Genomic DNA, 21,450 nt, shown 5'->3' on the forward strand with positions numbered 1-21,450 from the left:
ACATTTATTCAGGCCGAGACACAAGCAGGAGGTCCCAAGGTGGCAGGTTCTTGCATTACTCTAATCCAGTTACCACTGAGTTAAAATGCTTTTATTACAGTTTCAGACCCCTGGGAGAAAGTAGGTATGACAAGCTGGGCTCTGCTTATTATGTTTTAAACCAAGATTGACTCCAAGAAATAGTAGCGAGACTGAACAAGTATATTTTTACATACTTCCCTGATTCTGTCTTTTTTGGATCGTACTTTTAATTCTTCTGAATTTGAACTCTCTTTAAGGTCTTGGGGCCCACCTTGTTGGAGATTCGGAATGCGACAATGCAAGCGATTATTATTTAAAAAATTACTTATTTATGCAAAGTCCGTTGGAAATCCTGCATGTCTTGGGCAGGCCTTAACCTGCCCATCTCCCCCACACTCAACTAAGATCCTTTGAAACTGTCTAAACCTATTCACCTAAGCATCGATGAGTCATTAAAAATTAATAACTTCTTTAACTACTTAATCATTGCAGATGAACACTCTAAATCAAATATTTAAGGTACAATTTGGTATAAAGCAGCTTATTTATTCAATTAATATTTATGAAACAGCTACTTAAATACAGGTACTGTGCTGCGCGTGTTGGCTCAGAGGAGGAAACGCGTCAGGAGCACCAGCCTCCTCCGAGTTCAGCATCTTAGTGGGGAAACTGGACAAGTAAGCACATCATTTTAATATTTTAAGTACGTGCCGTAACGTACTTAGGAGAAGGGAAGAGGCTGCGGAAGGGAAGTCTCAGGGTCCCTTGCAGAGGCCGATCTCTTAGACAGTTCACGAAGAGGAAGGAAGCCTGCCTGCAGTAAATGACGCCCAAATGCAAGCTGAGGACTGATGGCGTGTCGTAGGGGAAGGGCAGGCCACTTTCCCGCAGCGCGATCGTCCGTGCTTAATAGAGAGAGGCCTGGAGGATTTCGAAAGATGCTTGAGAAAGAAAGACTGAGGAAGGGTTGCCGTCTACCTGCACAGTGCTGCCGACAATGTCAGTTTTCTGGGCGCATGAAGCTTACACCACTAAAGTGTCCAAACTTGATTTTTGTTTCAGTCAGGGAGAACTCTGTCTTAAAGGCATCACTTCATTCCTGGCCTTCCCAAATAGTACGCCCCAGTAATTTTTCTGTACCTGATGTCTAGTGAAAGAAATGAGAAAAAATTATGAAAGTGATTTATCTTCCTATCTAGTGTATTATAAGGTCTTCGAATTTCTGGATCTCACTTTTGATGCTTTGTATACTCTAAGTTCATGTTATGTGCTGAATTCATATTTGGGAAATTTAGAAGGCTTGAATAAATGTGCAAATGAATACATGAATTTAAAAATAACAAAAATATAAGAAAAAACAAATCCAGACAATAGCTTAACTTAGAGAAATGTGATATCAGATTTATCTTTTGCCTTTCTTTAGTATTTGGCTCAATTGTTTTATTAATCATTTTAATGGATTATTGTAAGTTATCTCCCATTTTACTCTTTTATTTTTTTAATTTTGGGGGGTGACACTGGTTAATAAAATTACGTAGTTTTTAGGTGTACAGTTTAGTAATACATCATCTGTATATCGCACTGTGTGTTCACCACCCAAAGTCAAATTTCCTTTCATCAGCATGTATTTGACCCCCTTTCCCTCTGGTCCCCACTAAACTGTTATCAGTGTCTACGTGTTTTTGTTTGTTTGTCTTGTTTATTTGTCGCTTTCGGTTTTGTATCCCACACGTAAGTGAAATCATATGGTTCTCAGCTTTTACTGTCTGCCTTATTTCGCTTAGCATGGTAATTTCAGGATCCATCTGTGTTGTCGCAAGTGGCCGTATTTCATCTCTTCTTATGGCTGAGTAATATTCCGTCGTATATATGTACCATATCTTCTTTAGCCAATCATCTGTCGAAGGGCACTTTGGTCGGTTATATGTCTCGGCCACCATAAATAATGCTGCAATGTGAGCATCAGTGTGCATATATCTTTACAGATAAATGTTTTCAAATTTCGGGAGTAGATGCTCAGAAGGATTGCTGAGTCATATGGTAATTCTATTCTTAATTTTTTGAAGAACCGCCATACTGTTTCCATAGTGGCTGTACCAATTTACATTCCCGCCAGCAGTATATGAGGGTTCCTTATTCCCCAAAACCTCTCCAACACTTGTTATTACTTGTTTTGTTCATGACAGACATTGCAACAGGTGTGAGGTGGTATCTCATTGTGGTTTTAATTTTCATTTCCCTAATAACTAGTAAAGTTGAGCATTTTTTACATGTCTGTTCCGGTCCCCTGTGCATTTTTTAATTGGATTGTTCAGTTTTTTTGTTGTTGAGTTGTATGAGTTCTTTATATATATTAGATATTAGCCAGTTATCGGAGGCATTATTTGCGAATACCTTCTCCCATTCAGTTGATTTGTCTTGTTAGTGGTTTCTTTTTCTGTGCAGAAGGTTTTTAGTTTCATATAGTCCCATTTATTTATTTTTGCTTTTACTTCCGTAGCCTTGAAGTCAAATTCATAAAATTCTCTCTACGTCATGAGTTCATTATATATATTAGATATTAGCCAGTTATCGGAGGCATTATTTGCGAATACCTTCTCCCATTCAGTTGATTTGTCTTGTTAGTGGTTTCTTTTTCTGTGCAGAAGGTTTTTAGTTTCATATAGTCCCATTTATTTATTTTTGCTTTTACTTCCGTAGCCTTGAAGTCAAATTCATAAAATTCTCTCTACGTCCAAGATCCATGAGTCTAGTTCCTATGTTTTCTTCTGTGCAGTTTATTGTTTCAGGTCTTATATTTTGGTCTTTGATCCATTTCGAGTTACTTTTGCTGTATGATGCCTGATAGCAGTCTGGTTTTATTCTTTTGCATGTGGCTTTCCAGTGTTCCCAGCATTATTTATTGAAAAGGCTTTCTTTTCTCTATTGTATACTTTTGGCTCCTTTGTCGAAAATTATTTGCCCATATGTATGTGCGTTTATTTCTGGGCTCTCAGTTCTTTTCCATTGGTTTATGTGTCTGTTTTTCTGCCATTACCATGCTTTTTTGATTGTTGTTGCTTCGTAGCATTATTTGAAATCAGGCTTTGTTCTTTTTTCTCAGGATGGCTTTTTGGCTATTCAGGATCTTTAGTGATTTCATACAAATCTGATGACTTTTTGTTCTATTTCTTTACAAAATACTGTTGAAATTTTAATGGGGAGTGCACTAAACCTGTGTATTCCTTTAGATAGCGTGGCCATTTTAACTATGTTGATTCTTCCAACCGATGAACATGGAATATCTTTCCATTTCTTTGTGTTTTCTTTAATTTCTTTTAATAATGTCGTATAGTTTTCAGTCTATAGGTCCTTCACATGATTTGTTAACATTATTCCTAGGTATTTTATTCTTTTTGTTGCAATTGAAGAGGGAATCGGGTTTTTTCTTTTTTATAATTAATAAAATTTCATTTTTAGCTTATAGGAATGCAATGGATTTTTGTACATTGATTTTGTATCCTGTGACTTGTTTATTTTTTCTAAGAGTTTTTTGGTGGAATCTTTAGGGTTTTCTTTAGTATATGGCTTAAGTATTTTATTAATAATTTCAATAGATTATTCTAAGTTATTTTTCATTTTATTCTTTTAAAAATACATACTTTGAAATCTAATAGAAAGTTTAAAAATTTTTATATGAAATTCACAGGGAAATAACATCTCAATTATTACAATGCAATACACTGTAAAGACGCAAACTTTTTTTACTTTCTTTTAAAAATATTTGCATCCTGCCATTGGTAGAAATCAATGAAAAACTGAAGTTGATTTTCTTCTTATTGTGCAGTTTATATTTGCAAAAGTAAAACTGAGCTTGCCTAACACCAAGTGCGAATGTCTCTGAGAAAGACATAGTTGAGAGTCTAAGGCTAGACTAGGGTTTGCGTCAGCTAAGATCTGTAGCTTGGAAGGTCGGAAGCAATCGGTGGATGGGGAAACTTCATAAATCCTTGTAAAATGCCTGATGGATGGGTTACATAAAAATTTACATTACCCAACACCAGTCATCCATAGGAAATTACTTAAAACTATAATTAATGATCTCCAAATACTCGAAAACTTCTTTTTCTTCTCACTTGAAGGACATAGGTAGAAAGCTATTGGATGTGAAGATATATAGAAGATTTGCAGATTCCACAAATATTAATCAAATGCCTACTACTTGCGAAGCAATGATATAAGTCCTAGAGATATTGCCGTGAATGAAACAGACAGAAATCACTGCCTTGAGCAGGCAGCTCATGTTCTACTGGTTAGAAACAGATGTCTAACAAATAAATAATCAAAATCTATAATGCATTAGATGGTGGCAAATGCTATGGAGAAAAATAAATGAATGTATAATAATTTGAAATATCATAGTCAGAGGAGCCCTCACCGAAAAGAGGAGATCTAACCAAAGACCTGAAGAAAGCCAGGAGGAAAGCCACGCAGCTGTTCTGGGGAAGCGTCTTCCAGTGAGAAGCGGTGACAAGGGGCCTTTGCATCGTGACTTGGAGGGGCCGCTGGGAGATGGCTTGACTGAGGCGGAGTTAGCGTAGGGCAGAGGAGCAGGGCGTGACGTCAGTCCAAGAAGTGAGTGCAAATGGGACTGGTAAATTGCACGGAGCTCTTGGAAAGGTCTGGTGTCTTACTGAGTGAGGCGGGAAGTCACTGGAATTGGGGCAGGGAGTGACATGATCTGACCTGTGTTTCTGAAAGAACCCTCAGACCGCTGTTTTGACAATTGTCTGTGGAGGGGCAGCAGTGGCGGAGGTGGCGATCAGGGGGAGCTGTGTCCCAGCACCCCAGCGACGGCGGCTGGTGGCTGGGTCAGGGCGGCGGCAGCGGGAATGGTAAGAGGTGGCAAGATTCTGGATGGACTCTGAAAGTGGAGATGACAAGATTCGCTGATGGACTAGAATCCCGAATGTCAGCAAAACACACAAAGACGATGCTGGGATTTTTTATCTCGGCAACCGGTCCAAAGACTTAATTTTTCTTGAGAAAAAAAATGAGGCATAGAAACCAAATCAAATCAAATCAAAACAAAACAAAACTTTTGTTTTTTTCTTCTTGGAGAGTAAGGGCAAAGAGAGGCTTCTTCATAAAGTGCAATGAGATGGAAAGTCTAAGCTTCCGGATCTAAGATCCGGTTTTGATTCTGGACTTTGCCACTCCACATGGACTGCACTGTCATGGAGGAGTTCTTTGACTGTGTTCAACTTTCATATCTAGAAAGAGGCTGTAATAATCGCACTTCATAGAGGGGTTTGGGGCACTAATCGAGAAAATCTGCGTAAAGCGATCAGCACAGTTACTGGCTCAGAGTAATCGCGCAACCCGAACTGGAAAAGCAAATTGATTTCTTGTGACACTAGAGATAACCAACCATTTTAATGGTCATAAAATTTCCCACAAATCATGAAGAGATGAGACGTACATATATATATGGCAAAAAACATTCTTAGTAATACTAGTTACTAGTTGAGCACCTAAAATGTAGAGGCGTTAATAGAATATTAAAATAAACAGCACGGCCCCCAGTTTCAAAGAACTTACAGATCGGTGGAGGAAGCAGGTGCGTGCACAGTAAATTGTGAGAATCAAAGAAAACTGAAGGGAAGTAGTGATTTTTTTAAAATCGAGAATGGAATTAGTTTGGCTAAAGTTTCTAAATAGGAATAAACACTTTTTACCAGAGTGACAGTATTTTTGAACCCCAAATCAATACCTGCAATCTGAGGAACATAGATATGGGGGAAAAAGTAATGTCAAATAGTTGAAATCTAGACTATCGTGAGGTTCAACATGCATAATAATTTTAAAATGTATTGTATCATAATAATTATTACAAACTCTGTTTGCGTTCTGACTTAACATTCACGCAGCCGATCCCCTGCCGCGACGGACCAGGTTTTCTGTAAGAGAAACCTACAAGTACGGTTAGCCAAGTCCTGAATTTAGAGGGCTTATCTGAACTAAAATCAAAACCTTCAAGTTTGTTGCCCTGCCATTATTAATGGATGTTTAACACCCTGCTAATCTGGTCTACCACTCAGCTGTGTTCCTAAACTTGGTTGAATAACCGGTATTCTTCCTGCCCACAAAGTCTTTGTTAATGGGCATATTGCAAAATCATCCTGAGTAAACAGTCTGTGTCATCTGTATTGAGGGGAAGTAATGTATGGATTAGTGTATAATAGCATGGGTTAGGGAGAAAAATGAGTCACCAAAGTAGCTGGTTCAAAGGAATAAATAACTAAATCATTAGCTTGATGCCTGACTTAGAAAGCTTTAGCTCTCAAAGGCATAGTGTCTACAATAGAAAGACCATTGTGGAAGGCCCCATTTTGGACTGCAGGTTGGTAGTTTATGGTGGAAAACTGTGGGCTGTGCCTACAGTTAACAAAACACAGGATTTAGAAGAAAAAAATGGAAAATTATTATGACATTCAGCCGTAGTTCTTGCTCCCTGATGGTGAAAATTAAAAGCCATCGCCTACGATATGATAGGTAGGAATAAATTGCTTTGCTTATCAAGTATAGATACATCTGGAAGCCTCATCCTGAAAAGGTTCTTATGCATGTATGACATCCATTCTGTGTTCCCGGTCAGAGGACACACAGACAAATAAGATATGCCAAGGACGGCACAGTTCAGAGCAGATATGGCAAATAGATTTCATGGATGTATCAGTGCCAGCTGGTTAGAAGAAGCTGTGGCAGTTTTCAGGAGACTCCTAACTCAGCAGGAGAAAGTACCATGATTCTCTAATGGAAATGAAGACTCAAGTATCAGATGCTTGGCAACACTGATCCAGCGGGAAGAACAGACACGTAAATCAGAGAAGTACAGAAAAATGATAGAATAGAAATATGCAGGCAGTACTGCGGGGGCACGAGAGCGGTAAGGTGGTTCAGGGGAGGTTTCGAAGGGGAAATTACATTCAGTTGGAGTCTTGAAGGATGACCACGAATACGCCAGTGTTAAGGACTGGCTTTGTGTACCTGCAGGAAGGAGTGGCGTGCTACGGGTCAGTGCAAGCGAGTTTCGGTAAGGAGAGAAAAAGAGAATGCCGTCGCCACGCGCAGACATTTGTCCCTTAGATAAGGACCTTGGAGATCCATGCTTTCAACTGAGGGCGTGGGGAGTGAGTGGATCAGTGAGATTTTATCTGCCAGATCGTCGAATTTAATGGTGCAGAATGCTTTCCGATTAATATTCTGTGGTTTAGTAACTTGCTTTATTTGGGATGCACATAAGACTTTGTTTAGGAGATCATTTAGAATAAAGAGGAAACTTGAAATGAAAACGCAAGACTTCTTCTTAACTCTGCCCAAGTTTCTGTCTTTCTTCCTTCCTTCCCAATCTGTTTTGACATGAGACTACCTTGTTTTGTCAACTTTGCTAGAGACAGATAAGGATGGCAGGTATGCAGCTCAGTAATCATTAAGTCTCAAGTTGTCTTGACATCTGCCAATAGCTAAAACACTTTATTTTTAAGTCTGAATTATCTGCTCACTTTCCTTGCTATTCAAGTTTTGTGACACAGCCAAAAAATACCACCGTTACCAACAAGAAAACTACATCATAAGAAATAGAAAATGCATTTTTAGAAAGCCTGATTACTTTCTATTTGTTTTTAAATTACTTTTTCAAAAAAATAAATAGACAAACCTTAGACTAAATCAGTTAAGTTCAGATTTAAAGCTGTTTTCTTATGAACTCCTCTCAAAGATTAAAAATTTTATAGTCAAAAAGAGTGATAATAAATTTAGAGTTGGACTCCATAGACATTTTAAGAACTCAACTTGGTTTAGCAGTCTTTTATTTAGGAAACCTGTGTTCTCAGAATTGGGAAAATCTCTCTAAAATTTGAAACAAAAGTGAATAGTTAAATGAAAACGCTATTTTAAAATAGTTGCAACTGATAATATAGATGTACTATAATATTACGTAAATAATATCTACTTATTTTCCAGCTTAATAGGCTATTTAGTTAATTATGTTACAGTATAGATATTTATACAAATAAATTAACTTTTTCAAATCTTTTTGAGTTCTCACTAATATGTCTCAATTGGGCAATTACATTTTTGAAAGAAATCATTTTGAAGTGTTCTTTTGAAGCAAAATTGAAACTACAGGTAGCCCTCAAAAATTGAAATAGCCATATTTCAACTCAGCGGTCCATGACATAAAATTCAAATTTAGATTTTTAAATGGAGCCAATAGAAAACTAGACCAAAAAATGCCCGTATACCTAGTCCAAGATTTCTTTGATCCATATATGGGTGAAGAACTTGTGTGTCAAAACCAAACTACTTGATTGTGAATTACAGTTCCTAACTTAAGTGAATAACACTGAGAAAAAGTATACAAAATAAGAAAAAGTATACAAAACCTATTTGGCAAAATTCTACTTTTGATTCACACCCTTAAACCATCATTCCAAATATTTCTAAACATCATAAGTATGATCTTAATGCCAACGAAAGAATCATTACAATAACTATTATAGAAAACAGTACTCTCAAAATATGGAAAAACTCCCACATTTGCTATTTTATCATTATTTTAAATAGATGCAATACATAATCATGGCAAATAATTTATATTATCCCACATTTTGTATGTATGCATAACATGTATGTATATATATATATATATATACACACACACATTATATATTTGCGTATTCGTATATGTGCATATGTATACATATACATATGATGGATGTGTATATGCATGAATATGTACATATGGACAGACATACATCTGTAGAAGTATATGTATGTATATACAGACATATAATACTCACAAATGGATATGCATATGGTGCCGTATTTTTTTCTGCAACTTGGAGTTTTTCACTTACACTTAAAATTCTTTACTGAGATTCTCTTGATTTTCACATCTGCTGTTTTGTTTATTTATCTGTTGGGTGGGACTTCACACCTCTTTCTCAGTGCCTGGCATACCACGATCGTTGACGAATGCGGTGGAGCATCACTGTGTAACAACTGCACACCCGCACGGCGGTCTTTCTGACCCGCGCTGTTCCGTTGCGTACTCCGCCCCCCGCGCTTGCACACCCGTATTTCTTCGTGTCCTCTCGTCTGTGCCGCCTCCCTGCCACGTGGTGCACAGCCCCACGCTTGAGCAGAACGCTCACTGACAGGCGTCCAGACACTGCCATCAACTTCTCACACCCCACATAACACTGGGAAGAAACAACAACAACAACAACGTGTTTATATATGTCCACGTGTAGACCTGAGTGAGAATTCTTTTAGCATATATGCCTCAAAGCAGAACAGCTGGTTAATCAGGCAGGTGTACATTTACTTTACCTACAAACGCCAGATCGCTCTCCAGCGTGGGAATGGCTACCTGAGTCTCCATTCCCACATCCCCACCTAGCCTGTCGTGCTTGATCTCACCCATCTTTCTACATTAGGCGATTTAATAGTGATATTTAATTGCCGTTTTAATTTGGTTTTCTTTAACTTGTAAATTTTTGGATTTCCACTTAAGTACATTAACTATCCGCATGTTTGTTTTCCTCTTGGTGTTGAAGCATTTTCTTACTGAGTTGCGGGAGCTCCTTGTGTATTCAAGCTACTAGTTTCTTGACAGTTTTCCACATTGCAAATATGTTCTCTCACGCTGTTATCTACCCCTTAATGTTAGGTGTGCTATTTTTTTATTAATATCAAATCCTTATTTTTGATCGAAATCAAATCCACTTTTTCTTGTGGATTTGTCATATGACTTTTTAAAATTATTCCATACCCCTGAGTCACAAAGTTTGTCTCAGATTTTCTTTCATTGATTTTAGTTTTACCTTACACGTGTTTTCCATGTTTTTACCTTTTAAGATTGACCTTAACTGAGTCTATGTGCCATAAAAATGTAATAATACTTTTCAGTCAATTATCCCTTATTCTCCTTAACGGTTAAATAATTCATATCATATAGATATACTTTAATTTTTTTAATCGGTATGCAATTAGTGACTGCTGAGATGATTTTTTTTAGAGTTTGTTATTATGCGTGATAATGTAAGGAATATCTTTGTGGAGTTGCTAGGTCATAGGTACATATTTTTGTTTGTTTGTTCGTGTTGATAGTGTCAAACTGCCCACCAAAATACTGTTCCATCTTTGATGTCTAATAAAAAGTATACTTTATGGTTCATGCACCTTAATTTATAGACAGTCAAAAGTTATCTATAACTTGACAATCTATTGTCATATTAAAGACTTTAAAATTAAAATTTTATTTTACCACCCATGCTACAGGTTGAATTCCATTTTTAATTGAGATTCTTAAAATTGTCTTGACATTCTTTGGTGTGTCATATTTCATTTAATGTCACTTTTCATTAAAAAAATAGAAGATGGTAGTCGAATGGCAGCAAACATGTTAGAAGAAGAAAAAACTCTTAAAAACATAGTAATTTATGATTATATTCCTCCCTATGGGAGGAATACAAATAAACATGAACATCTGACCACTACATGTTAAAATCAGAAATATCACTTGCAAAGGGGTTATCCAAACCTAACCATAATCACCATTAATTTTTGTAGGTATTTTCACCAGTGGACTCTTGTCTTAATCAAATAGAATGATGATAACTCTTAACAAATAATTTGATACAGTACTTGACTGTAATTTTGGCCTGAAACAAAATATTTGTTAAAACCAGAAAACATTTAGCAGTTGGTCCTATTCTAAAGACAGATTTTAATTTATTTGTGGGGAAAAAATACACTTGGCATATAAATATATCACTAACTCATTTTGAGCAAAATTAATCATTTTATTTCAGGGCAGGAAAAATCTACATGAATGAAATATTTAGTGGCTGAGCTAAAATGAGACAGTACTGATATATTTTTGTTTTAACAGCATGTTGGCTAGGGCGTGAGGTAACAGGCACTTTCATTCAAAGCCAGTGTAGCTATAAAATGATAGAAACTCATTGGAATATAATTTGGCAACACATTTAACATATTAAATATAGGACGTTGGTTAAAATACCGTGGGGGTAGTCAGTCAATAGGATGTTCTGTGGTATCAAAGAGAGTATTTATACACACGGAAAAATCATCATAATTTATGAATAAAAAAGTTTTTTAAAAAGTCAGTATTTTACATATTTTGGTCTTTCTTTTTGCTCTCTTTAGTGATTAGAAAGTGACATATATTCTCTGCTATTCCTTTATTAAAATCTAACATGAAACAATATTTATTTAAAACCCCAAATATGTCAACTCGACTATCTTTTTTTTTTATTTTTGTACTCCCCGATAATTTCAGATTTGAAATCTAGATTATTATCGATAACTTTATTTTATTAGTCTTCCCTTTCAAGAGTAAAATTTTAACATGTTCATTATATTCCTTAAGTATATTTTGTGACGAGTGTTAAAAACAACTAAGGTTCCTTGATTTTTCTTACCACTCTCTTCCATCATATTCTCTCAGTGCTTGTTTCTGCTGTTTTTGCTTCATTGTTCGTTTGGTTTGGAATATGTCCTTAATTTTTTTTTTTTTTTTTTTTACATAAAAGTTTGAGAGTGGTTTATTTTCTGGGACCCTGCGGGTCTGAGAACATCTATGAATGTCCCATGTCGGAATGGTGTTAAAATCTCATATTCTGACAGAGTTACCCACTTTTCTTACCCAATCCTGTGTTCTGACACCTTGGTGAGGCACCCTCAAAATCCAGTCCGTAGGTACTCCCGTGGCGTCCGTCTGTTTATGTCGGTTTTCCTGCAGTTCCTGGGGCATTAAGTTGTGACCAGCTTGGCCCGTCCTGAGTGTGTTCTGACTTACCATCAGTTTTTGGTGTGGTAGCCAGTAGAAGTGGTGGCGGGTCCTGTGACTTAGCAGGAGTCAGAATTCAGTAGTCTTCCAACCCAGGGGGAACGCAAGCTCTTAATAGGAAGAAGCGGGCCGCCTCTTCAGCCTCTGACAGTTTGGGGATAAAGAAGAAAAGATAAAGCGGGTAAAAGGCAGAGTTTGGCAGGAGAGCCTCTCACTGCCATGCAGACTGACGAAGCAAAGCTAACCTAACAAGCAGCTCCTGTGCAAAGACCGCCCGGTAGAGGGGTCCAGCATTGGGCAGAAAACACGGGCTCTGGTGCCTTCCGCACACGCAGGCGTTGACCAGGGTGCTTAGGGGAGCTTGGTCTAGCTGGAAACCCACGTGGATCCTGGAGGTGCTGTCACTACAGGCTGTGACTGCTGTTCTCTTTGCCTCTGAATGGAAAGGTCTTTGCTGAAAGATCTCAGAGGCACAGCCTGTGGGCACTAGAGCCAGTGAGACACTCCTACCGTGAGAATTTAGGAATACAGGTTCATGGGCAGCGTCTACTGTCTACTCCAGGGTGAATGCTCGTGGAGAGTATGTGAGCAAAATAGCCAGCACCACACATCCTTCTCTCTCTTTCCTGGGAATACATCATTTAATTTCCCGCAAGTTAAACATATGTTTACATGATTCAACTGCAGCAGAAATAGAAAAACTGAAATTATTTTCGATTTTATTCATTCACCACCTAGAGTTCTTGCTACTATACATTCCAAATCTCTGTATCTTAAATCACAGAAAATTACACCTAGATGGGACCTTCATGCTCGTCAAGTCAACCTTCACATTTCGGAAATGAGAGAAATGAAATTCAGCTCAGTTAGCTGCATGTAAGTGGAAAAGACAGTTCTTGGGATTGAAGGTTGCTGTATTTAGCAAATATTCAAAGAAAAAATACAGGACACCCAGTTAAATTTGCATTCCAGATTAGCGACAGGTAATTTCTGCAGTATGAGCATATCCATGCAACACTTGGAACAAACTTATATTTAACAATTACTCATTATTTATCTGAAATTCAAATTTAACTGGATGCCCTCGCTATCTGGCCACCCCAAATGCCACCTCACATTTACAGCTTCTGCTCCCCAATTCTCAGAGTGCATTGTAAATTTCCATTGGGCACTAAAAGTAAAAGGCGCTTTTGTGTCGGACTACAGTGGGGAGATCCTGAGGAAGCAACAGTGGAGAAAGCCTATGCACGGTCTTTGTGAAAATAAAAAATACATTTTGAAAACTGTATTATTCAAAAGGCACATTGATCAACTGCTGTTTGCAATGTGCCTTGTTAGGTGCGAAGCCAGTGTTTTTCACGAGCGGATCATAATCCATCAGTGGACTACGAAATCAGTTTAGTGGATCGTGACTAGTATTTTTTTTTTAACGAAATGGGATAAACTGCAACAGAAAATATCATCCTGTATTCACATTCAGTAAATACTTTCTGAAATTTTGGTTTCCATTATATATTTGTGTGCGTTTACCGCGTCGCACTTTGCTAGGCCCATCGAGTGCTGACAACAGAAAATTCATCTAAAATCAGCCAGCAGATTTTAGAGAACAAAGAGTTAGGCTTCTCTTACAAATCCATTTCCACAGGGTCTCAAAGCCAAGGATCATACAGCCACTGATACATCACACTGACCATCCCATGGGAAAAGAAAAAAGGGGCTCTAGCTGAAGGCACAAGAAGTTTTATAACAAGTAGGCAAACACATGACATTTCGAACATTCTTACACAGCAGGCGCTGCATCCCTGAGCTTAACGGCTAAGCAGCACTGGGCCATGGAGTTCAGGAAAGTCAGAGCAGCGCTCGGCGACTATGACAGTCCAGCGACGTGCGGGCCGAGGTTCCGCGTTAACTACGAGCATCTCCTCCAGCGTGAACACGTTATCGGTTCCTCCCGGCTCCAGTTCTTCAACGTGCAGTCTGAAAACAGATTCCTTTAGAATTCTGTGCTTTTAAATAGTTACAGTAGCTTAAGTTTCCATCTCAAATTTTATTTTCTTTCCATTAGATTGCGAAACACGACACCTTGCTCCTGACATGTTAAAAGAGTATTCCGATCATAAACATGGGTTTCGTTTTCCCTACTGGAGTAGCGTTTTAAAGAGGAACATGATTAGGAAATGAAAACAACTCAGAACGTGGAAGGTTTCCAGTTGTGACTTAGTGAGCCAGCCGTGACCTTTCTCGGAAGCGTGACTGAGCAGTACCTTTGACCAACGGGCTAGACTGTTCTTTCTGGCTTTTACAGTTACTCATCAGGTTGATGTTATCTGTTTGGTTGGTTTTGCTTTCTCTTAATCCCAAAGTTAAAGCTACGTCAGAGAAAAACATCTTCATTCTGTGTGGGTCTCCTAACCTATCCAAAAATTAAATGAAAAAAATATATATATATGTTTTATATGTATATATATATACACATATGTTATATATATAAATCTGAATTAGCTGTTATATAAACTACCAGCTAAATTGGATCATGCCTACCCTTTTCATTTAAAGCATTCACAGGTTAAAATATTACAAAGGAGTGAAATTATTTATATCAAAGGAAAGTGAAAAAGTGAGATTTTGCTTTCTTTATTTGTAAACATTCTATAAAGTAGAATGAAGAGTCAACAGAGGGGTGCTATGGGGATAACCGGGGACACAGCTTAGAATGTCCTCTTAGAATCGCTTTTCTTTTTAAGGGTGCAGGGGGAGAATCGACCCTTTCGGCAGGAGAAGAAAACAGCTTCACTCCACAATTTTTAAGCTCACCTTTAGGACTGAGCATTTTCACAGAGGTCAGCTTCACACGTGCTGAGGAAATACGCTCCTAGAAAACGAATAGGAAATAAATATCCTCAGATTAATGCTATATAAATACATTTGCTATAGCTTTGATTAAATATTCATGGTACACACATGTACAGGTCAGATTACCTTTAAATATTAAATTTCTTTCCAGTGATGGGGAATTTCAGATTTATTCAGTGTTTATAAGGAGCCAGGATGGAACCCATGCATTGATTATCTGCCAGCAAATTCAGCTGCTGGTTTAACTGGGTCCCTAAGGTTAGAAGGGACTTAACTCACAAAAATGTGAAATAGCCTCAAGGGTCTTGTCTCTGTCCTAGAAGCCTCAGCTGGAACTTAAAGATGTACTAAAAACCTAAGTATTTTACATATACTTTATGAAAAGATAGGGATTGTCTGGGGCCTCCTGCGTACGACACCTGAGGCACGTGACACAAATCTCATGTAATGCAGCAGACCACTGAAGTAGGAAGTGTTGTCCTTCCACACGATGCAAGTGGTGAAGGAAACACGCAGAGAGACCGCATAAGTCGCACGCGACCTTTGGGATGGAAACCCGGTTTGGTCGGGCCCCGTGATGCGAGCGCATCACTGGTAACATCAGGTGTCACACAGGGCACTACAGGCCACGGGGCTCTCAAAGCATTAACGACTTGGACAAACGCACCTTTGGGTGACTTTCCCATCATGCAGTGCAGTGGGGAAAGGCTCTGCGTTCAAGTTTGAGGGTTTGGGGTCTGCCCCTGACCGTTGAGGTAAACCTACATCGTTCACGGTCCTCTGATTTGTCTTTTTTTTTCCATCAAGGGTAGAACAGGAACATCCCAAGTACTGCCTACCTCACAGTAGTGTCAGAGGATCGGCCGAGATAATAAATGGGGCCACGGTGTGGAAAATACCAAGTTCAGAACAAATGTAGGGCTTATGAGGGTCTCATCACCCATCTCTGGCAACATGCATTCACCAGCTCAACTTCCGGTGTCACCTCCATGGAGAGGACCCCCAGATTCATTCCCAAAGCCCGTTCCCAACGTGCCTCCAATTGAGACTTTTGATACTTCTGTAAATAGGCTATTCATAGAGTTACTGAGTCACATGGAGAGAAGGCATTTAGTATACAGGTTTAAATATATTCCTAAGTTGACCAAACAATTTATCATTCAAACTAGGACAGTCTTTGGGTGCTATTAATAATTATGCTAGAACAGTAGGTGTGGAACAGACTGCCCAAGGCAGAGTTAAGGGAATGATCACCTTCCATATACCCCCTTATAAAACCATGCCGCTTAATCCTCCATGCATAAATGTATTTTAAGAACTCTATCCTGATTTAAGAGAAAGAAAACAGATACGGTTGAATTGTTTGCAGGTACCAAAAGTGTTATTTTGATAAGTGTAAAAATGTTAAATATGCCGCAAAGTTTCTAAGCCTGTTATCTTTATTTTTTTTTACTATACCAATTACCTCAAAAACACGGAGGTTCTGCAGAACTCTTTGAGCCTCAGAGAGGCTCTGTCTACGCCCCTAGCCTTGACCTTGCCCCTGGTTCTGTCAGTGAAGTTTAAACTATCTAGACATTCTCAATTCACTGTCTCCTCTACTTTAGTATAGGTAAAACCAAGCTCCCCTAAGACGGGTTCATCTCTCGTGACTGTCTGGGGACGGTAGGTGACTGCTTTTGTGTCCAACACCTGCCTAAGATATCACAGTGTGACACTTTGCAGCTCTTGAGCTACAAAGGAAGCAGAAGAGAGAAGAGTTGTAAATGAGAGTCAGGGCCACAGTCCCTGTTTGGTGGCGCTTTCAAAGGCCTCTGTCGCCTGTGATTTCTCACTGTCCAAGGGGCAGGGTGCACAGGCTGCAGAGTCAAAGGGAACTCCAGGAGCAGGGCAGAGAGCCAGGCACCTGAGCCTCTGTTGGCAGCATGGAGAGACTGAGGGAAGTGGCTTCTGGGGAAGTGGAGGTGACAAGGACACACGCTGGTTCCCCATCTGACACTTACCTACGGCACCATCTGTAACACCTACTCAGAACCAGGAAGTCCCACGGCCTCTGGAGAAAACGAGAGCCCCCGGCCGCAGCCCCACAGACCCTGGGGCGATGGGTGCCGGCTCTGAAAGGGCAGTGGCAATTTCTGGGTTTGAAGTCCCACCGGGCTAGAGACGCCCTTTGGCGTCTCCAGCAAGCTGTGATCTCGATGCCACTGTCATAGGCCCTGTATAGCTGCCCCCTTCTGCATGGTCGAGCGAATCACTTCCGTCACACACCCACATCATCACTTACACAGGCATACACACACACCCACGTGTAATGTTTCCACATCTATAAGTCTGAATTGCACAGTATTATCAGGCCCCCTTCGACAGAGTACGCCTTCATGGAAAGAAAATAACAATCATCCAAATTATGATTGGTACATAGGAGAATGCTTTAGGTACCCCGGGTGGTGTGATGTGAGGAGCCTCACGAGGCCGAGCATCGGCGCCCGGGATGCAGGCTATCATTTCCCTGGGGCGCTCTGTGGCAGACAGGCACCCCTTGGTGCCCTGAGGCCCTCGACCAGCCAGCCCCTCCAGTCACGAAGGCAGCGTCCTTTGTCTGTCTGATGTACCTGTCCTGCCGGTACCCATGGCAGAAGTGGACTTATTCCAACCCATGGTGAGACTTGCTGGGCCCTTCCACGTCAGGTGTCTACGTGAGGAAGGAAGAAATGTCTGTCTGTCCAGGCTCCTGTCTTTCAGGGTCTCTGTGACCAAAACCTAACCTGCAGCTACTTAATACAGGTGTTCTGTACATATTCTGTGTTTCTTCTTTAAATGGGGCATTATTATCTCATTTACATAGCAGAAAACTGAATTTCAGAAGGTTACATCACTTTCTTAAATCACATAACTATTAAATAGAACAGCCAACGTTTAAGTACCCCTTTTTTGCCAAGTCTACATTTGGAAATTTTGCTTAAACAATTGAATATTTGTTCTTAATTTGAAAATAAGTATTTCCAATTATTATTGAAAATCATTTGGTTCCTAAAACATACAGAAAGAAGTAGCCTGGGTTCAGTGTCTACCGTTAAGTTGCCAAACTTAAATTAGGAAATTATTTAATAATTTAATAATAAATTAGGAAATTATTTAACAAGCAGTATACTGCTTGTTAAATATAATTGAGTAATGTGTTATATTTACCAGCGGCATACCTTAAAATAACTGATATTACCTTTAAATGTGGGTTATTACAAAATCAGGCTGAGGATCACAGGGAATAACAATGTCGATGGCCTCATCTGGTAAATAAGTTACTTTATAGAAAATTTTAAGAAAACACTGACTAAATTTGTGTCTTCTCCACGACTAAATTATTTTCTTCTCAAAGACTTTAACATCCTCAAGTATAGTATTTCTGTCCGATGAGTCTTTTTCTCTATAAAATTCCTCATACATTTCTGAGCACGGAATAGATGCTCACAGCATACTTATTTACGTAGCTTATACAATAGTCCAGGCATAGTTCTAGCTTCTGAAAATAAAATGCATTTACACAGTTTTACTGTTTATAAATCACTTTTACAAACGGTATTTTAGGTTCAGTTACTATGATTCTCTCTCATATAAGGTGTAGAAGCTAGAGCTGAGTTTCCCAAGGTGACATGGCTTTTAAAAATCCTGTCTCGATGAGCCCAACATAGGTCTTTTGACTGCAGACCCTATGATCCTGCTTGTATGAACCCGTCGACTTCTGAATGAACGGATGCAGCAATCAATCGATCGATGAAACCATTGGAAAATGAGCAGCGAAAGCCTATTGTTGTAAAGGACCAGCTAATCGATGATCAGTACCAAGGCTATCATTTACGTGTTCTTAATTACTAGTTTTTTGAAACAAGAATGAGGCAGAGGCCAAAAAAAAAAAAAAAAAAAGGTCCCTGGCCACACAGTAGTCACATCATCGTCAAGGGCCACGTACGCATCTTCACACTCAGAGAGGTTCGGGAAAGGACTCGCAGAGGCCTGAGTAGTTTGCCATCACAGCCCAAGTGGTTTCTCCCCGGCCACGGGCATTGTCATAAGGCCAGATTTAACTTCAGAAGTATCGCGTGCCATCTGGCTTCAAAGAGCAAATCTATTTTTGTAATACCGAACTTGCAGTGAGGGAAAACTGCACACACCGCTCGCAGTTGGACGAGCCTCCGTTTTTCACACGGCTGGCTTTCCTTCGTCTTCCCGGAGGCCCCGAACTGGGTGGGCTCTTTTCTCTCTGCTTCAGGCCTTATCTCCATTAAGCTGTGTGATTAGGATCCCCAAGTCAGCGAACAAACAGGGCAGGAGTCTCCAGAGCAGACCTTCGGTGCATATACGTTTCACCGGCTCTCGTTTGGGAAGGCGGAGAACAGCTATCATCCCACACTAATAATACCCTTCGGTAGAGGCTGAAGTCGCGTCCCACGTAAACCGAGCAGCTTTATCAGCATGTCAGAGTTATCCCCTTACGGCTCGGTACCTGCCGACTGTGCATCCTTTTCCCAGACGTAGGCCTGATGCACATTAAAAGGCACTTACCAGCGTGGGTGTTTGTTTGCCAAAGGAGAGCAGGCTGCCCTCTGATTGCAGTCACCCGGTGCCACTCTCATCGGAGGAAGAGAGGGATACGTTACTAGCTGGACCCCCGCCCTGGTGATCTCTTGACTCGAGTCTGGGGGACATTCAGAGCTTCCTGCCGAGCTCTCCTTTCTCTTTCTCCTCGTTAATATTAACTGATGGACTTCTCCGAGGGAGAGTATATTTCTTACTGCGCATCGCGAGAACGCTGTGGTCGACCAGTTACTCTTCCACCCCTGTTGTCAGAGAAGATGAGTCAAAAGGGATTACACACCCAGTTAATCCTAACAGATGGCCCTTCCCCTGGATTCTGAGAGAAGCCGAAAATCAATCCACATTCCCTCCAACTCCAAATTAGGCAAATTAGCACACTGGACTTGATGGTTTCTGAGCAGATTTAGCAAAAGGGACAAAGTGAAAAAGATGAAAGATATGAAAAATTTAGAAAGACCCATATTTAAAATTCTGTCCCACCCCCCACTTCTAACATACCAAAGATGCTAATTTATAAAGTAGTGAGAAACAGTAATATTCTTTCCTTTCCTCTCGTGTGTGTGTGTGTGTGTGTGTGTGTGTGTGTGTATGTGTGTATGTGTATGTGTATGTGTATGTGTGTGACTCACCACTCTATGGCCAGGAAAGGTTGCTGTATACATGCATATGTGTGTATAATTTGCGTCAGTAAATACGTACCTATACAGAACATTTATGTTGTGTATCCTTCGTGCACCCAAATAGCATGTGTATGTGTGTGACTCACCACTGTATGGCCAGGAAAGGTTGCTGTATACATGCATATATGTGTATAATTTGCATCAGTAAATACATACCTATACAGAACGTTTATGTTGTGTATCCTTCGTGCACCCAAATAGCATGCGGGTCTGTACCCAACAACAGGAACAACCGGAGGCTGCCTACATTGGAAAACAGTGATGTGTTGCAGGGTTTTTGGCTTTTTTTTTTCCCCCACTGCAGTTGTAGACAAGTATTCCCCTGGGAGTGGATGGCTCAGGGAAGGTGTGATGGGATAGGAAGCCTTTCGTCGTAAAATCCCCATATAAAAACCCTGTCGAGATGGACAGGGACTGAAGTGTACATAACACTGTGGCTGTGCTGGTCTCATTCCAAACACAGCGTGCCTCAGAGTGATCTGTCATTACCATCAGACCTGAAGGAAAGAAAAGCTAGAGAGAGAAACCTCTCGTTGCCACCTATAGGCTGCAAGGCGAAGGTCCAGGTGACAGCCACAGTGCTCTGGGCAGCAGCAGAAAGGGAGCTGTGTGGAGGTCAAGTTCGTGTTCACGTCGACTCTCCTCATTCGTTCTTTCAAAGAGCGTTTCTTGTGCCAACCTTTGGTCTAAATTCGGTGCAGGAGGCAAGAGTGGAAAAGAGACACATCCCTCATCTTCGGGAGCCTGTGTCCTAGGAACTGGAGAGAGACCACTGTGAGCCAAGCACTCGATCCGCGCAGGGGACAAAGAGGCCTTCCTGGAGGAGGCGATATTTGATCCCCGCTCACTGCTCTCAAGGGCCAAGATCCAAGAAGAGGGGAAGGCTTGCATTTCAGGTCAGTGAAAGCGCATAGGCAAAGGGGCCGTGGCATAAAGAGCGATCGAACTACAAGCAGTTCTATATGTGACTGGAGTAGCGTGGCCTGAGGCGGGGCTGAAAAACTGGAAGAAATCAGCCCATAAAGGGCTCAGGGACGATGCTGTGGGATCTGGAGGGAGACCCACGGCATCCCTCGGTCACGAGAACATTGCCGATCCCTGCGGCCACACAGACAGTCGTCAGTAGCCTGACCAGCAAAAGGAGACACAGCAGACCGGGAGAGGACACGGTCATGGAAACAGAGCCGTGCGGTCCCAGTCCAAACTCTGCCTCACGGTTCCAAGTCGTTCATTTCTGTAAACGTAAAGCCCACACCCTTCTGAAACTTCCACTTTCCCAGCGTCAGATTCTCTGAAGTGGGACCGGGCATTTTCAGAAAACAAGAACCTTGTCTATCTTACCACTGCAACTGACACATCGTGGGGGTGTCTCTCCAGCTCACACTTTTTCCTTCCTGCCGAACTTCCCCCCACTGCACAGAAGGCCCCTCAGTGCCGTGTGTG

The 21,450-nt window shown here is 40.4% G+C and overlaps 1 long non-coding RNA gene across 1 annotated transcript; it reads right to left on the reverse strand.

The window, feature by feature from the left end:
* Positions 1-5,324: 5,324 nt before the first annotated feature.
* On the reverse strand, positions 5,325-14,077 carry LOC112472793. Its single transcript, XR_003043759.1, has 3 exons — positions 13,666-14,077; positions 11,891-12,025; positions 5,325-9,266 (listed from the first exon to the last, which is right to left on the reverse strand). It is a non-coding gene; the product is annotated as an uncharacterized LOC112472793 (long non-coding RNA).
* Positions 14,078-21,450: the final 7,373 nt, after the last annotated feature.

This window comes from Pteropus alecto, unplaced genomic scaffold (genome assembly GCF_000325575.1).
Source record: "Pteropus alecto unplaced genomic scaffold, ASM32557v1 scaffold59, whole genome shotgun sequence".
NCBI classification, from domain to species: Eukaryota; Metazoa; Chordata; class Mammalia; order Chiroptera; family Pteropodidae; genus Pteropus; species Pteropus alecto.